Below are 17,431 nucleotides of genomic sequence, written 5' to 3'. Positions count from 1 at the left end.
TCACCTACTTTTTTTCAATAATTATCCGATATTGAATGTTTATCATCGTTTTGTTATTGAAAAAATAAAAAATATAAACTTTTTTTTCCTTATGGATGTGCAAATCAATAATCTCTTTTTTGAAAGAAGAAAAACAATAATATTTGTCTTTTACTTGTATATGTAAAAATAAAAATAAATAAAAATCTTAATTGTTTTTTTATATACAACTCAACTTTCAACAAACACAAAAATTAACTAATTCACACCAAAGAAAGTGACAAATTGTTTAATTAAATCCCATTGATCAATAGAGTTCTAAAATAGCAATTTTCTTAAAAAAATAATGTTATTTTAATATATATTGACAAAAATAGGGTAGGATTGAAAGTATTTTTAAAAATAGGTATTTGCTAAAACTATTGACAAAATTAGAGTAGTGAAATCGTGTACGGGGTACACGATTGCCATGTGACAAACTCGTGTATGGGATACATGAGTACCATTTAATCCAGTAAACACCACGTCAGCTGACTGATTGACCGGTTGAATGGAAACTTGTAGACCTGGTCCACGATTTGTTTTTCTTTTTTTTTAAAAAAAAAAAAAGTGTGTTGACTAATTTTTTTTTTTAATTGGAGATGTACAACAATATTAAGACTTTACGAACCGGTCCACAAATTCCTTCATTATTAAACTTAATTATATATTTAATCTACAATGAAAACATAATTATCTTACACTCATATTAAAAAAAAATTGTCATGATATTAAAGAAGATTTAAAATTAATTCATTAATTTACAATTTGAAAATGAAAGTTTACATGAAATTTAAAAACGACCTCTTGGCCCTTACCCCTCATGGGGTTGTCTTCATGTTCCTCTAGGTTCACCCTTTTGTCGTTGTCGTCTACAACGAATACGTCTTCGATCGGTGTCAGCAACATTGAGTCGTCTTGTTTTTTGAATAATACCTTCTATGTTGTCCAATGTTTGCAGACACATTGAACCCAAGTCTGGTAAGTTGTTCTGCACTGAATATTGTTGTACATCTCTGATAAAATTATTCTGTACAATAAAAAAATAAATATTAAACAATATTCATATATATATATGAAAAATGTGATTTTAAATCTCTTACTATGCAGTAATAGTAAGCGCCGTCAGGTGTGATCAATCGTCTCGTTATTGAATTGTACAAGGAAAAGTAATGATCTGATACAATTGGCCCATTTGTTAATTCTCCCAATGCACAACGATCACATCGTCCAGGCCAGTAGGATATATATTCCGCATGGATTCGACATCAGTCTTGGTCGTGCTTACCTCTCAAATCGATCTAGTGTAATGCTGGGAGTGTCGTAGACCGAACTGTCTCAACACACGATCTGGATGATGTTACTCTACTATATGGAAGCATATAAGAAGGCTAACAGTCAACTAGATATCTTCACCATCACGACAATAATTAGGTAAGGATGACCAAATCTGTTGTGTGTATGGCATCCAAATAATCTAACAAAAAAAAAAAAGATAAGTATACATCTAAAATGTTTTAAATATTCATTTATATATACATTTGCTACCTAATTATGCATCAGTCTGTCAAATATTTTTCGGTACACGAGCAACATATTTGCTGACTGTTCAGAAGCACTTAATACATCACTCCATCTAAAATTATAAAAAATACAATTAAGTTATATTCTTACATAAAATGGTAACGAAATAAATACATAAATGAAATAATACCTAGCACTAAAAGGACGACGATCTGGGTCCTGTAACTGGACTTGTGGTGCTATAATTGCAAATCTGTCATAAGCCCATACTTGTAGTAATACTAGTGGCCCCGTTATTTCCAACATTTGTGTATTGATAGCCCGACAAAGTTCTCTATACAACCATGCAAGACATGCACCACCCTACGAGTACATACTACGTGCTCGAAATCAGACAGTACCGGGAGGAACATGAGATGCACTAGAGTATTTGACTTTTCAGCAAACAAAAATGCTCGAATAAGCTGCATGATGTATGCTCGTGCATACCTACGTACGCTGATGTCGTCGGCATTGGGAGGTAATTCTGGAAACTGGGATGCCAACCAGGGGATACTCAATCTTGACCCTTCAGATCATTTGGTAGAATGCCTAAGAGCTCTTCACAAAGGTTCTTCCAGTCATATTGTAGTGAACCTATCAATGATTACCCGTCCACTTGTAATCTAAATTGTATGGCAACATCCTGCAACGTGATCGTACATTCCCCACAAGGCAGGTGAAATATGTGGGTTTCTGATCTCGAACGCTCAACTAGAGCAGATAGTGTTTTCAAATGCATGATAGTGTTTTCAAATGTACTAGAATGTTACCAATTACTTCTTTGGTTAGGCTAACATTCTATCGCAGCATACTGTATTTTGAACGTCGGAGACAAGAAATCAGTGAAGCACTCGATCATGGGTACATGTATACAAAATATGCCCTAAAAAAGCTTAAGAGGTGGGAAAAACGAGCATCTTAGCATACAGTAACATCTATTGACGAGGAAAGTCTAACTTTTGAAGTACAAACTGGCATAAGTATGATTTCTCCCTATAAATGACAACACACCCAAGTTTTGAGCTTGAAAGAAGGAACATGTTCTTGCAATAAGTGGATGTCATTCAAGATTCCATGCTCTCATGTAATTGCAGTTTGTAATTACATGCGTATGACATACATACCACTTATTGATGAATGCTACAAATTGTCCAATTTCAAGCGATGTTATGAACGTCGCTTCCATCTAATAGAACATCGAGATTATTGGCCAAAATTATCATTTACAGAAGTTCGTCCAAATACGGACTTACTAAGAGAACAAGGTCGGCGAAAAAGCACGCGCATTCATAATGAAATTGATTGGAGAGAGGCAAGCCAAAAAGTGCGATGTACAATTTGCAAGAGAGAAGAACATAACAGACGTACTTGTCCACAACGTACATTAGGTGTTTCACCTTCGGGCCATTAGGTGTATCTTCTTTTTACTTGTATTTTTTATGTAATTGTATTTTTTATGTAATTGTATCTTTTATGTACTTATATTTTTCATGTAATTGTATCTTTTAAGTACTTATACTTTTTATGTAATTGTACATTTTATGTAATGAATTTATTTTATGTAATTGTATCTTTTATGTGATGGATTTTATTATGTAATGTAATTTGAACTTCTTAGGTAATGGAGTCTAGTCCTTCTAATCCTGTATAATTATACTGAAAAAATACGCATCGTTCACAATCAGTATGGGATAGTTCTTCTACAGTAGTATTGAGTTGTCGGTGAACGGAGGTGTCTACACAGCATACTATCCCATTTGGTCACTGCATTATTCCCTATGTTGAGTAGGCAGGTTTTCTTGGGGTTGCACAAATCAATTTTATCCAACTTGATTGGCATCTTATTACTTGATCATTGGAGACCAGAAACCCACACATTTCACCTGCCTTGTGGGGAATATACGATCACGCTGCAGGATGTTGCCATACAATTTGGATTACGAGTGGACGGGCAACCATTCACAGGTTCACTAACTGAAAGAACGTTTGTGAAGTGCTTTTAAACCTTCTACCAGATGATATGAAAGGATCAAGATTGAGTATCCTCAGATTGGCGTCCCAATTTCCAGAATTACATCCTGATGCCGACAATGTCAGTGTACGTAGGTATGCATGAGCATACATCATACAGCTTATTGGAGAATTTTTGTTTGCAAACAAGTCAAATACATTAGTGCATCTCATGTTCCTCCTGCTGTTGACTGATTTTGAGCACGCTGGTACGTACTCGTGGGGTGGTGCATGCCTTGCATGGTTGTATAGAGAACTTTTTCGGACTACCAATGCACAAGCGTTGGAAATAGCGGGGCCACTGATACTACTACAAGTATGGGCTTATGACAGATTTTCAATTATAGCACCACAAGTCCAGTTATAGGATCCAGATCATCGTCCTCTTGGTGTCAGATATTATTTAATTTATGTATTTATTTCGTTACCATTTTATGTAAGAATATAAATTAATTGTATTTTTTATAATTTTAGATGGAGTGGTGTATTAGCTGCTTCTGAACAGTCAGCAAATATGTTGCTCGTGTACCCAAAAATATTTGATAGTCTGATGCACAATTAGGTAGCAAATGTATATATAAATGAATATTTAAAACATTTTAGATGTATACTTTTCTTCTTCTTTTTTTTTCCTCAGATTATTTAAACGCCATACACACAACAGATTTGGTCATCTTTACCTGATTATTGTCGTAATGGTGAAGACATCTAGTTGACCGTTAGCCCTCTTATATGCTTCCATATAGTATAGAGGCATCATCTAGATCGTGTGTTGAGACAATTTGGTCTGCAACAAACGATATCTTGGTTTTCCTATACACTCCCAGCATTACACAAGATCAATTTAAGAGGTAAGCACGACCAAGACTGGCGTTGAATTCATGCAGAATATATATCCTACTGGCATGGATGACGTGATCATTGTGCACAGGGAGAATTAACAAATGGGTCAGCTGTATCAGATGATTACTTTTCCTAGTACAATTCAATCACGAGGCGATTTATCACACCTGACGGTGCTTACTATTACTATGGTAAGAGATTTAAAATCACATTTTCTATATATATGATATGAATATTGTTTAATATTTATTTTTTATTATACAGAATAATTTTATCGGAGATGTACAACAATATTCAATGCAGAACAACTTACCAGACTTGGGTTCAATGTGTCAGAAAACATTGGTCAACATAGAAGGTATTATTCAAAAAATAAGACGACTCAATATTGCTGACACCGATCGAAGACGTATTCGTTGTAGACGACAACGACAAAACGGTGAACCTAATTTAGAGGACCATGAAGACAACCCCATGAGGGGTAAGGGCCAAGAGGTCGTTTTTAAATTTCATGTAAACTTTCATTTTCAAATTGTAAATTGAAGAACTAATTGTAAATCTTCTTTAATATCATGATTTTTTTTTTAATATGAGTGCAAGATAATTATGTTTTCATTGTAGATTAAATATATAATTAAGTTTAATAATGAAGGAATTTGTAGACACGTTCCTAAAGTCTTAATATTGTTATATATCTCCAATTAAAAAAAATTAGTCAACATACTTTTTTTTTAAAAAAAAAACAAATCGTGGACTAGGTTCACGAGTTTCCATGTGATTGGTCAACCAGTTAGGCGACGTGGTACTGACTGGATTAAACGATACTCACGTACCCTGTACACGAGTTTGCCACATGGCAATCGTGTACCCTGTACATATTTTTAAAAATAATTTCAATCCTACCCTATTTTTGTCAATATACATTAAAATAACATTATTTTAAAAAAAAAATCAAAATGGCATAAGAACGAGAGGATTCAGAAGCAACGGTTTCGCAATATCGAAAGAATATAACATTTTAAAGCTAGCTGAACAAGACCTTAAAACTTGGTTCTGGAAACAGGAATTTGATGGCATCTAAAAAGTACAAAGAAACGTCTACCATATACAAATCCAACTAAAATTTCTCGACAAAGCAAGCCATCAAGACATCAAGTGCTAAGAATAATCAATTTATATATTTAACTTGCATATCTAGGAATGAGAAATAAAATGTGAAATAGAATGAGATCTCACACCGAACAGTATGCACGAATACAAAATTGAATCAAAATTCAAAATATACATCTCTTGCAAACAAGAGAAACATAATATAATATCATATGAAAGAATTGAATGTTGCATCAAGTTTTCGCTCACAACCAAGTAAACTGACTCATCCCATCAAAATATATAGAGAGAGATAGTAAAGAAAACTAAAAGATTAATCACTACAAGAATTTTGGGCTTTAATGTCAGTTGAAAAGAGTGAAACCGAATGTATAAAGTCGGTTTAGAAAAAAAAAAACAGATCTTTAATGTCTATTTAAGATCCCCATTTATTTTTTTAACTTTAGTAAAAAAAAAATATCTCTCTTTCATTTCACTACCTTTTTTCTCTCTCCTTTCACTTCTCTCTTCTCCTTGACCGTACCAATCATCACATAAACATTGGCATTATTTTGGTCGTTGTCGTCATCGACGTTGTTCCGATCGATGTCATGGTCGCGTCACTCAAGTTTTTCCAATCGTGCAGATCGCATCGTCTTGTTCGAAGATCGGTCAGCTCCGTACAGTCTCGATCATGCTATCGTCAGATCTAGTTGGCCAGCTTCGTCGTGGGGTTTAGTGGAATTCAGCTTGTTGTGGAGGTGGGTCGCCAACGTATGATCTGTAGATTTAGTTGTGGGCTTTTTCGATCCAGTCGTCTACTCGTGGGTCTTCCGATCCAGTCGTCGGCATGGTGATTCAACTCTGTTCATAAGGTTCGACACTCGTCAACGTTGTGCATTCGCCAGATCTGTCAGTCTCCGCTTAGATCTATTTCAATCTTCGAGCTCTGATTCGAATCTTTTCAAGCTTGTAACCGTTTAAGTTATTTGCTTGGAAAGGTAAAATTTTCTTTTCATATGTATTCTCAATTTAGTAATTTAAAGCTATTTCATTCATTTTCTTTTTATCCTATTAATTAAGCTTCTTGAATGTGAAATGTTGGAATTAAATTAGTTAAGAATATATATTTGGTTGGTAGTCTTGCTTTGTGTGGTTCAAAGGTATATTAAAACCATTTTTTTTAAATTATATATAAACTTTTGGTCTTACTTGGTTGATTAAGCTTATTTGGTGTGGTTCAAGTGTTATTTCATTCATTTTATATTTATTTGAATGATTATGTTTCTTGAGATTTTGAAATGTTGGAATGAAATTAGTTAAAAAATATGTACTAAATTGATAGTCTTCCTTAGTGTGGTTCAAGTGTATATTAGAACATTTTTTTCAATTATAATTTAGCCTTTAATATTTTATTTTTTTTATTCTTTTTGAGTTTCAAAATTTAATGTAAATTAATCTAGGTATTGTTGTTGATTATGGTTCATAATATTTCAAAGTGTTGAGATGAAAATTAATTCATGAATATGAACTTATTTGATGGTTTTTGCTATCATCTTTTTGTTTGGTCGCTAATGTGTTAATAGAGCATTTTCTTGAGTTATATTTTAGTCTTGAAAATATTTTATTTGTGTTCTTTTGTATTTTTCATGTTGATATAAACAAGTTTTAAATCTTATTGTTGATTATGGTTAAGTTTACAAGCTTGAGGTTACGTAGTTTTTCCTTATTATTGTGTCTTTTTTGTAGATTAAGTTGCATATTTTACAATCATGGATAAGTCATAGATGAAAATGAATAGAATGTTAATTAAGTATGTCTAAGGATTGAGATGTTTATTAAAAATTGTCTACAACATTCAAGTACACTGAATGTCATGAGTTGTCCATGTTTGAAGTGTATGAATGCAAAGACTCTAAATGTGAACACAATAAGAGATCACTTATTTTTAATGGTATAGATCAAGGTTATCAAACGTGGATTTTTCAAGGTGAATCATTACCGATTAAGAAAATTAATGACAGTTGATGAGGATGATGTTGATAACACAATTAGAATGTTTGAGGTTGCATACAATTAATGAAAATTACTAGATGATACAAAGAAATCATTGTACCCAAATTGTAAAACTTTTACCAAAATATCTACATTCGTAAAGTTACCAAAATGTGTCAACAATTTGGGTACAATGGTTTCTTCGCATGATCTAGTAATTCTTCAAAATTATCGGCTTTTTCATCAAAATAATTGTGTGCAGCCTCACATTCCAATTGTGTCATCAAATCATCCTCATCAACTTTGTCTCTTTCCCTAGTTGACACATTTTCATTATTTCTCTTAATCGATAATGATTCACCGTGAAAAATCCAGGTTTGATAACTTTGATCTATACCATTAAAAATTAAAAATTAAGTGATCTCTTATTGTGTTCATATTTAAAGTTTTTGCATTCACATACTTCAAACATGGACAATCATGACATTCGACATACTTAAATGTTGTAGACCATTTTTAATAAACATCTCATCATCTAAACCATACTAAGTTGACATTCTATTAATTTTTATCCATGACTTATCCATGATTGTAAAATATGCAACTTAATCTAAAAAAAGACAAACAATAACAAGGAAAAATTACGTAATCTTAAGCTTGTAAACTTAACCATAATCAACAATAAGACCTAAAACTTATTTATATCTAACATGACAAATACAAAAAAACACAAATAAAATATTTTCAAGGCTAAAATATAATCCAAGAAAATGTTCTATAAACACATTAGCCACCAAACAAAAAGATGATAGCAAAACCATCAAACAAGTTCATCTTCATGAACTAATTTTGATCTCAACACTTTAAAATCTTATGAACCATAATCAACAATACCTAGATTAGTTTACATTAAATTTTGAGATAAACCGAAAAGAATAACACAAATAAAATATTAAAAGCTAAAATATAATTGAAAAAAAAAATAGTTCTAATATATACTTGAACCACACCAAGTAAGACTATCAACCAAGTACATATTCTTGAGCTAATTTCATTCCAACATTTCAAAATTTCAAGAAATTTAATCATTGAAATAAAAATAAAATAAATGAAATAACACTTGAACCACACCAAAAAAGCTTAATCAACTAAGTAAGACCAAATTAGTTTATATATAATTGAAAAAAACATGGTTTTTAATATACACTTGACCACACCAAGCAAGATTGCCAACCAAGTATATATTCTTAAACTAATTTAATCCCAACATTTCAATGTGGCGCCACACCCTCTCTTGGCCCGAGAGGGGTTTAGTCATAGTGGGACTATGATCTATTGTTCATTAGAGGAATCAGTGGTACTTAAGAAGTTAGATATAACTACAGGGGCAAAATGGTAATTTGACTCAGCTGTACTTACGAGTGATTTTTGAAGGGTTATCGTACTGTTGATTGGTTATATCCAATGGACAGGGGAATCTATCCATAGTGCGAAGAGTGCAGCTATCGATCTTTAGTGGAGTGTCCTTAACGAATGGTGGATAATATGATTCAAAAGTTTAATTAGTTATTCACGTACCATTAGAGCTTCAAGCTACAGGTCCATAAGGTCTCTTGGTAGCTTAATGGATTTAAGTTAAGAATAAGTTTTTGGGTTAATTTGAAATGTTCAAATTAACAAGAGGGAATTTGATTATATATAATATAATTCAATTAATTCAATTATATATGATATAATTGATATAATGTATTTGATACATTATAGTTTGATTGGAGGAACTAATATTTGAACATGATACTACTTATGAATCACGTCCTTCTCTATCATGAGAAGGCGGAGTCTCGATTGTTCAGGACCTGGAATTAGCACTTAAAAGAACAACCTATCCGCTAACCCTAAAATGGGTAGGAGTGAATTCCATTTTACAAAGCTATGTGCCAACTATCCATTCGGTCTTATCCCAAAATGGAAGGCTTATTAAGCAGTGTTGTTAAACTAATCTCACCCATACAGATCAAAGGATAATCTCGAATAAACAAGAGTTCATAACTAGCTCAGGATTAAGATCGAGTTATCCTAGGTTACTTAAATATGAAATAGTCAGATTTAACAGTAAATGGTTGTTATAAAGGAAAGTGACTATTTCGTGGCCTAGTCTATATGCAAACTCATTGCATAAGATGCCCCCACTCACATGTCTCTACATGAATGATTTGTGTGGATCACATCATTTGTATTACCTATACAAAATGGGCCACACCCAATAGTGTTACGATACCCAATTTCATCCATATTCTTATAGACCATTTAAACTATATACTATTAACTTGATCCTGTTTATTTCACCACATAAAGTTAAAGTATTCATACTACAACCATTAATATGTTTATTGGATTTTCATAATAGAATGCAAAATCAACAACTTTATTAAATAAGACACTCAATAATATTTTATTGATAAATAGAATGTTTAACATAAAATTTACGAACTGCAAGTTTTAGGACATTCCCAACGGATAATTAACTCCTTTTTCTCAATAACCACCCTAGTGAGGAGTTATTTAGTTATTGTGGCAAAACGGTTAAATAAAATTTGATTTTATTATTCCAAAGGAAGAAGGATTACTCGATAAAGTGACTACACGCTTCTTGAGAGACTAAATGATCGAGTAGGAAGTTTGTGTGATAGACTAGTTCGTCTACACGATAGTATTGTTCACTACACAATCGTCTTCCTCCTTCAAACTCCAAACTTCCCTCTAACCAAAATTAGCCAGAACCTGCCATTCATGGATTCTCACACCGAGAATACCAAGGTCACTAAGTGGTAGTGTCCCTGTTGGTTCGAGGATCAAGTTTTTTTGCTTGCTGCTTATTCGAGGAGTGTTCGAGTTGTTCGACGCGTTCGTGAACGAGTACGATCGAGAGATTTACTTAAAGAACAGTTATTCAAAGGTATAGTCTCTTGATCCTTTGTTTTTAATTCAAAGGCATGCAGTAATTTAAGCTTTATGCATAATTTGTTATGTATGACGGTAAATGTATGCATTCAATCACAATGGGATTTGGACGATCTGTTTCCGCTCAAAGGTTCTCTATAAATAGAGTTCCTTCAATTCAATCACTCCCAAACACGCTCTAAAAAACCCAAATGTATGTACTTGTGCCAGCAACTTTCACTGATAGAAGCGCATGTGGATCCACATCCTTGGGGATTTCAAGACGTTGGTTCATAAACCCAACAACACCAATTACCTACGAATTCTGAAATTGTCACATATACATTCTCATAACATCATCTACGATTCCAACATTTGGCAAAGAACAAGCATAATAACATCTTGCTTACATTTTAGCACATGATCTACTTGCACTGGAAGTACATTCTTAGATATCACTTAAAAAATATTAGTACCTGCATTGAATTGAGAAGATCCCAAGGATCTTCTCAGTTGCAAACTCCCACAATATGACTCCAAAATTGTATATGTCGGACCTGCATATTGCAAGCATTTCAGTAGTAGTGTCATCAAATTCTAACCCAATTATATCCAAGCAAATAAACTCTTTTAGAATCCTTGAATTAAACCCTATAACATAAACCGAATTTAAAGACAAACCACAACTAAGGTTAGCAACCCCAAATCCCCAAGAATACAAATGAATACAAAGATCCAAAAAGGGTTTTGGAGCCTTAATACTCACCAAAGTACCTTTAATCTTGCTGCACAACACTTTAAAAGACTCCAAAACTCAAATGTAGCATTAACATATTCTGGGTAATTCAAAACTTTTACCAAACTCTCAATGGGTTTTAAACAACTACAAGAAAAATCCACAAAAACTTACCAAAATAACCAAGACAAACCTTAGACCAATATCCAAAACCTTCAAACCTCCCGAATCTAGCATCCAAATATTATGGGTAAATTCTTCTCAAAGAAAACCCAAAGACCCATGAATCGCTTACTTATTGGCAACTGAGGACATGTAACGGGTAGTGGTACTGCTCGATCGGCGATGCGTGGCTATAGACGCGGTAGATCTGTCTGGTGTGGCATTCTGAAACCGGGCGGATCTGTTCGGTGTAGCGTTTGGAATCTGGTGTGGCATCTGGATTTGTCCGGTATGGCGTCTGGAATCTGTCCGGTGTCCGGTGTGGCATTTGCGTGCGACTGGTTGAGGGTTGGGTGAGAGGAAGACCAGCGTGAAGGAGAAGCTGGTCGGACACTAGTCGTGCGATGGAGGCATCAGCTAGTTTGGGGTAGGGTTAACGCGAATAAGAAGTTGAGTGAGAGAGATGGGGAAATAAAATTTTGATATTTTCTTTTCTTTTCTTTTTCTTTTTAACCTTTTTATTTTTCATTTTCTAATGGATAATTTGAGGAGGGGGGAAATAAAATTTAAAAGGAAAATGAAAATGAGAGAGGGAGAGAAATAGAAAATGAAGATTAAAAAATTGTTTGGATTTAAAAGAGACGGTGACCTACGATGTTGGTTTTAAACCGACATTATAGGTACCTATAATATTGGTTTAAAACCGACATTAAAGATCCACTTTTTTTTCTAAGAAACCGATATTTTACATCCGTTTTTAGTTTTTTCCAACCGACATTAAAGTCCAGATTTCTTACAGTAAATCAATAAAGTTTTTCTCTTTTCTTTTCCATGTGATTATCGGTGTTAAGTTTGCTAAACACTCCAATCTTCCATTAAGATTCAAGAAGGGTCTACAAATATATAAGGGATATTTGTAATACATAGTAGAATAAGAGAAAAAATCTAAAAATATATTACATCTTTAAAATATTTGCAAATATGGATGAGTTGACTAGTCAATCTTTGATTTTTTTTTTTAATTTCCAATTTCACCCTTCTTGTCTTATCTTGTTGTACATCTTTTTTTTAGTTTTTTATTTTCTTTATTTTCTTCGATTTTTTGCTTCTTTCCTCACTTTTTTTCATTTTTTCATTTTATTTTCTTTCTCAGGTTTTGCTTCTTCTTCTTTTATTTTATTTTATTTTATTTTTTTCTTTCTTTTATTCGATTTTGCTTCTTTCCTTTATTTTTTCTTTTCTTCCATTTCCTTCTTTTTCCCTTTCTTTTTCTTTTCTTTCTTTTTTATTTTCTTTCGTTTCTTTTTTTTAATTTTCTTTTTTTTCTTCAGTTTTTGCTTATTCCTTTTTTTATTTTTATTTTCTTCCCTTTCTCCGATTTTTGCTTCTTCCCTTATCTTTTTTTATTATTTTATTTTCTTTTCTTTCTCCGATTTTTTGCTTCTTTCCTTTCTTTTTCTTTTTTAGTTTTTCTTTCATTTATCCGGTTTTTGCTTCCTTTTTTTCTATTTGATTTCCTTTCTCTTTTTTTTTCAGCTTTTGCTTCCTTTCTTTCTCTTATTTTTAAAATTTTTCTTTCCTTTATTTGAATTTTTTCTTCTTCCCTTTTTTTCACAAGAATTATGAGGCCGAGTTCCATACTCATGACTTGAAAGTACTCAATTCATAAGTGACTTAACACCAACAAACCAATCATCAATTTTGATTATTATAACAAACAATAAATATAAATAGCAAATGAAAGTCTATCAATGATAGCCACTAATATTTTCTATCATTGATAGCTTAATCTTTGATTATATTTTCATAGTTAATAGCCACTTATAGAAATCTATCATTGATAGCCAACTTAGTGAATTTAATTAATAAAGTTGAATCTTGAACTAAAATATAAGTGGAATGCCTAGAAGTTATTACTAATAGCATGTTTATTAGTGATAGAAGCTATCATCGAAAGAAAAGGGACTTACAAATGTTTGGGAAGGATGAGAAAGGGGCAAAAAGGTGTTTGGTGGCTATGATTAATAGAAGCTACTACTGATAGCATGTTACCAATGATAGAAGCTAATACTAATAGCATGTTATTGATGATAGAAGCTATCCAATAGCACGTTATTGGTGATAGAAGCTACCACTGATAGCACGTTATCGGTGATAGAGAACTATCACTGATAGCATGATATCGGTGAGATCATTGATAGCATCTTATTAGTGATGTTATCAGTGAAAGAAGCTATCATTAATAACCACAATATGAGTAATGTTAGCGATATCGGTGATAAAACTTAGGTGATATCTATATATCGAGTTTCTTTCAAAGGTGATAACCAGTTATAGAAGTCTATCATTGATAGCCTTAAGTGTTAATATTTCAAGGTTGATTCTAATTGATGAAAGTCTATCAGTGATAACGACTGATAGCTGCTATCGGTAATAGTCATGATAAAAGATTATTAGTGATAACTACTATGGTAATCAAAGTTGTTGGTCTTCTTTCAAAGTTGATCACTATTTATAAGTATATCATTGATAGATACTGATAGCCTTAAGTAGTAATATTTCAACGTTGATTCCAATTGATGAAAGTGAATCAATTATAGCTACTAATAATTGATAGCAAATTAAAAGTTAATATTTCAAGATTATATTAATTTTTCTCAAATTGAAAGTTATTGTTGATAACAACTATCATCGATAACAATTGATAGAAGCTATCAGCGATAAGAGCTGATAACAGCTATTAGTGTTATCACTAATAGCTGCTATCAGTGCTTATCACTGATAGTTACTATCAGTATCAGTGGTTATCACTGATAGCTGCTATCAATGATAGCTTTTAATTTGAGAAAATTGGGAAGAAGCGAACAAAATGGTGATTAGGCATGGGTTTTTTAGTCTTTTACCATTTTTTGATCTATATATATAATTATTTTATCCTTATACTACATATTCTATTATTTTGGACTTGAATTCTATTTATGCAATTAGCCCAGAGAGTTAACTTTAAGATTCAAAAGGCCTACAAATAAATACGAGGGTTGCCTTGAAGTTGGGCTAATGTTTAAAAAGTTGCTTAAAAACCTACACAAGAGAAGGAGCCCAAACTAAAAGTCCAAAGTCAACTAATTACTAATACTGTTCTTTTAAATAATTTAGATGAACCGTTTCTTGAAACCTCTAGAAATCGACAACTATTATTATTTGAAATTATAAAACTTATTTTCTCATTCAAAATCACTTTATGAAACATGCTTTCAATGATTTAAAATCAAATTTGATAGTATAAAAATTACATTTGATATTCTAAGTTTAAATATTAAATTAATTTTAAATGATTAAAGACATGTTTGGAAGTGATTTTAAACATGACAAATGATTTTAACTAAAATTACTTCCAAACACGCGTCACCGATATCAATTTTCACCGTTTCAATACTATCCAATTGTAACTTCAGACTTAGTTAAATAATATTACCATTTCTACCTTATTTCATCTACTAATTATGACAAAAATAAATCATGTAAGAATATGTGCAAACTAACGAATTTCAATACTATAAAGTTAAATTTGATTAGGACACAAATTAACATTTTTTTTCAAAAAAAAAAAAAAAAAATCACAAATAGTTTTAACAAAAAGTTAGTTATAATCTCATTTTTCTTTGAAATGTTACCTATTTGGTTACTTACCTATATTTTATAATTTAGCGAAACAAATTAGAATATGTTTTGTGCTATTTTATAGAAAAATGAATCATTATATTTACAAAATATAGAAAAATTTTAAAATTATCAATGATAAACACTGAAATCAGTGTCTATCAGTGACATTGTTAGACATTGATAGAGGTCTATCAATGTCTATCAATATCTATCATTCATAGTTCCGAAATTTTTCTATAATTTGTAAATATTTTCAGCAGTTTTACCATTTGAAATAATTTTTCATATATTTTTTCGAGGAATTTTCAAACAAAAATTTATCATAAGATTAGAATTGTAGCACTTTTATAAGTTTAAGATTAAGGCTGTAACACTTATCCAAAATTGAATTATAATATGATGAAATTGAAAGTTAGACCAGAATTGAAACAACTGATTCCTCAGAGAAAAAAGAAACGAATTGATTCAACTTGGACAAATTTTAAAATTTAAGAATAAATTATTATTTTCTTTCGCTTCGAATATCCTTTATTTCAATACAAAATATTAAAATTTTAAACTTCATATATCTGCCAACCTCCCCTTCACCAGTATCTATGGCTAGTTATAGTTTTAAATCTTATATATTAAGATCTCATTCGGTAACTATTTTGTTTTTGAAAATTAAGTCTATGAACATTATTTTTATCTTCAAATTTCTTCCATTCTTATCTATTTTTTATCAATGATTTAAAAAACAAGCTAAAATTTGAGAACTAAAAAAGTAGCTTTCAAAAATTTATTTTTGTTTTTGGAATTTAACTAAGAATTCAATAATCGTATTTAAGAAAGATGTAAATCATTATAAGAATGTGGATGAAATATGCTTAATTTAAAAAAATAAATGGTTATCAAACGAGACCTTGATCTCTATCATGCTCGTTTTTTCTCACATCGTCCTTGGATTTATTCAAAGTTTAAACCATCTTTTATATTCTTTATATTTCATTATTATAAACTTTGGCCACCCCCTTATTGTTTTTTTCTTTTTAGAATGTCATATTTTTCATATATATAATACGTTTACATTATTATATTGGAAGTTTTGGATGGGTAGTAAGAACTTCTACAATATTTTTAATTTTGTATTTTTTAAAAAGAATAATGGAAAGATCTATTTTTTTCTGAGAAAAAAAAATGCATGGATGACTACCGTGTTTGCACATGAATCATAATAATTTATTTATAAAAAAATCGCAATCATTTATAATTTTTTATACACATATTAATTAACTACTTTGTTTTTTCATAGCAATTTTTTTGACACAATCTGATTTACTTTCCTATATCTTCAACATGTAACATGTCATACATGATGTCAAGCATAATGTGTCTTACAAATTTGGTTGCCTACTTTCCTTTTCTTGTAGAGATTATTTCTTCTTTCTTGGAAGATCTTCTCAAGGCTAAGGCATAGGATTAGTCCCTTTATTAAAAAAGTGGGATTGTTTAAGTCTTAACCTTCATGTAATGTGATTAAAAATTTTGTATTTTCCTATTGACTGTTTGTTTCAACACTCAATTAGTTTTGGTTTAATTATTATGAGTGTAGCAAATCACTAGGGAGTAGGTGAGAACTTGGAATAAGTTTTTGATGTTGTATCGAGGGGAGCTCAATCAAAGCTTGGAAAAAGCTTGTGTATGAAGGTGAACGATCTCACACTTAGGGAGTTTAAGTATGTTGTATTGAAGGACCCTTTTATAAAGCTTGGAGAAGTTTTATTGTGGAAAGCATAAACTGTCACACCCCCTCCCGAATCGACCCCTCAAACCCGAAAGGAAGTGTGAGTACCACAGATATTAGGAACATCTACTATCTAGGATTTTATTTTTTTAATTTCTCTTTTTATATTTTTTCTTAAAACACAAAACATAATCGTGCTACTTCAGTTAAGAGTGTTTTATACAATACATTAATGTTTATCAAATTATACACTTTCAATATACTATGTGTCTGAACCCTCCTGATACAGCTATCAAGACAGAATGATTTCCACAATCACTCCGTCGACTGGTCCTAATCCAATTTCATCACCCTCTTTCTGATACCTGGGGGGAGGGGGATTTAGAAAAATATTTGGAAAACATGAGCGAGAGTGCTCAGTGAGTGGTAAGTTTAAACTAAATATAATTTGTTTTCAAACATGTTTTGGGAAAGCAATATCACAACATAAACGACCATCGAACATATATACATACAGTTAATAAATGAGACAAGGTTGGCATGATCACATAATCCTTCAATTACCTAGCAAATCCCATAAATTGGTTTGAGGCAACAATTTTCAGTACCCCAAACAACCCGTCGAATGTGCACATGTCAACTTTTTCTGCTAGACATTCTCGGGTACGCAGATAATTCCAGTTAGA

The 17,431-nt window shown here is 31.7% G+C and overlaps 1 long non-coding RNA gene across 1 annotated transcript; it reads right to left on the bottom strand.

The window, feature by feature from the left end:
- Positions 1-10,352: 10,352 nt before the first annotated feature.
- Positions 10,353-11,841, bottom strand: LOC150033787 (uncharacterized). The gene is made up of 3 exons (XR_016532485.1): positions 11,493-11,841; positions 10,938-11,018; positions 10,353-10,777 (listed from the first exon to the last, which is right to left on the bottom strand). It is a non-coding gene; the product is annotated as an uncharacterized LOC150033787 (long non-coding RNA).
- Positions 11,842-17,431: the final 5,590 nt, after the last annotated feature.

Source organism: Benincasa hispida, chromosome 9, assembly GCF_027475165.1.
Source record: "Benincasa hispida cultivar pf3 chromosome 9, pf3_genome.v1.1, whole genome shotgun sequence".
NCBI classification, from domain to species: Eukaryota; Viridiplantae; Streptophyta; class Magnoliopsida; order Cucurbitales; family Cucurbitaceae; genus Benincasa; species Benincasa hispida.
This window is presented reverse-complemented; position numbering and strand designations above follow the sequence as displayed.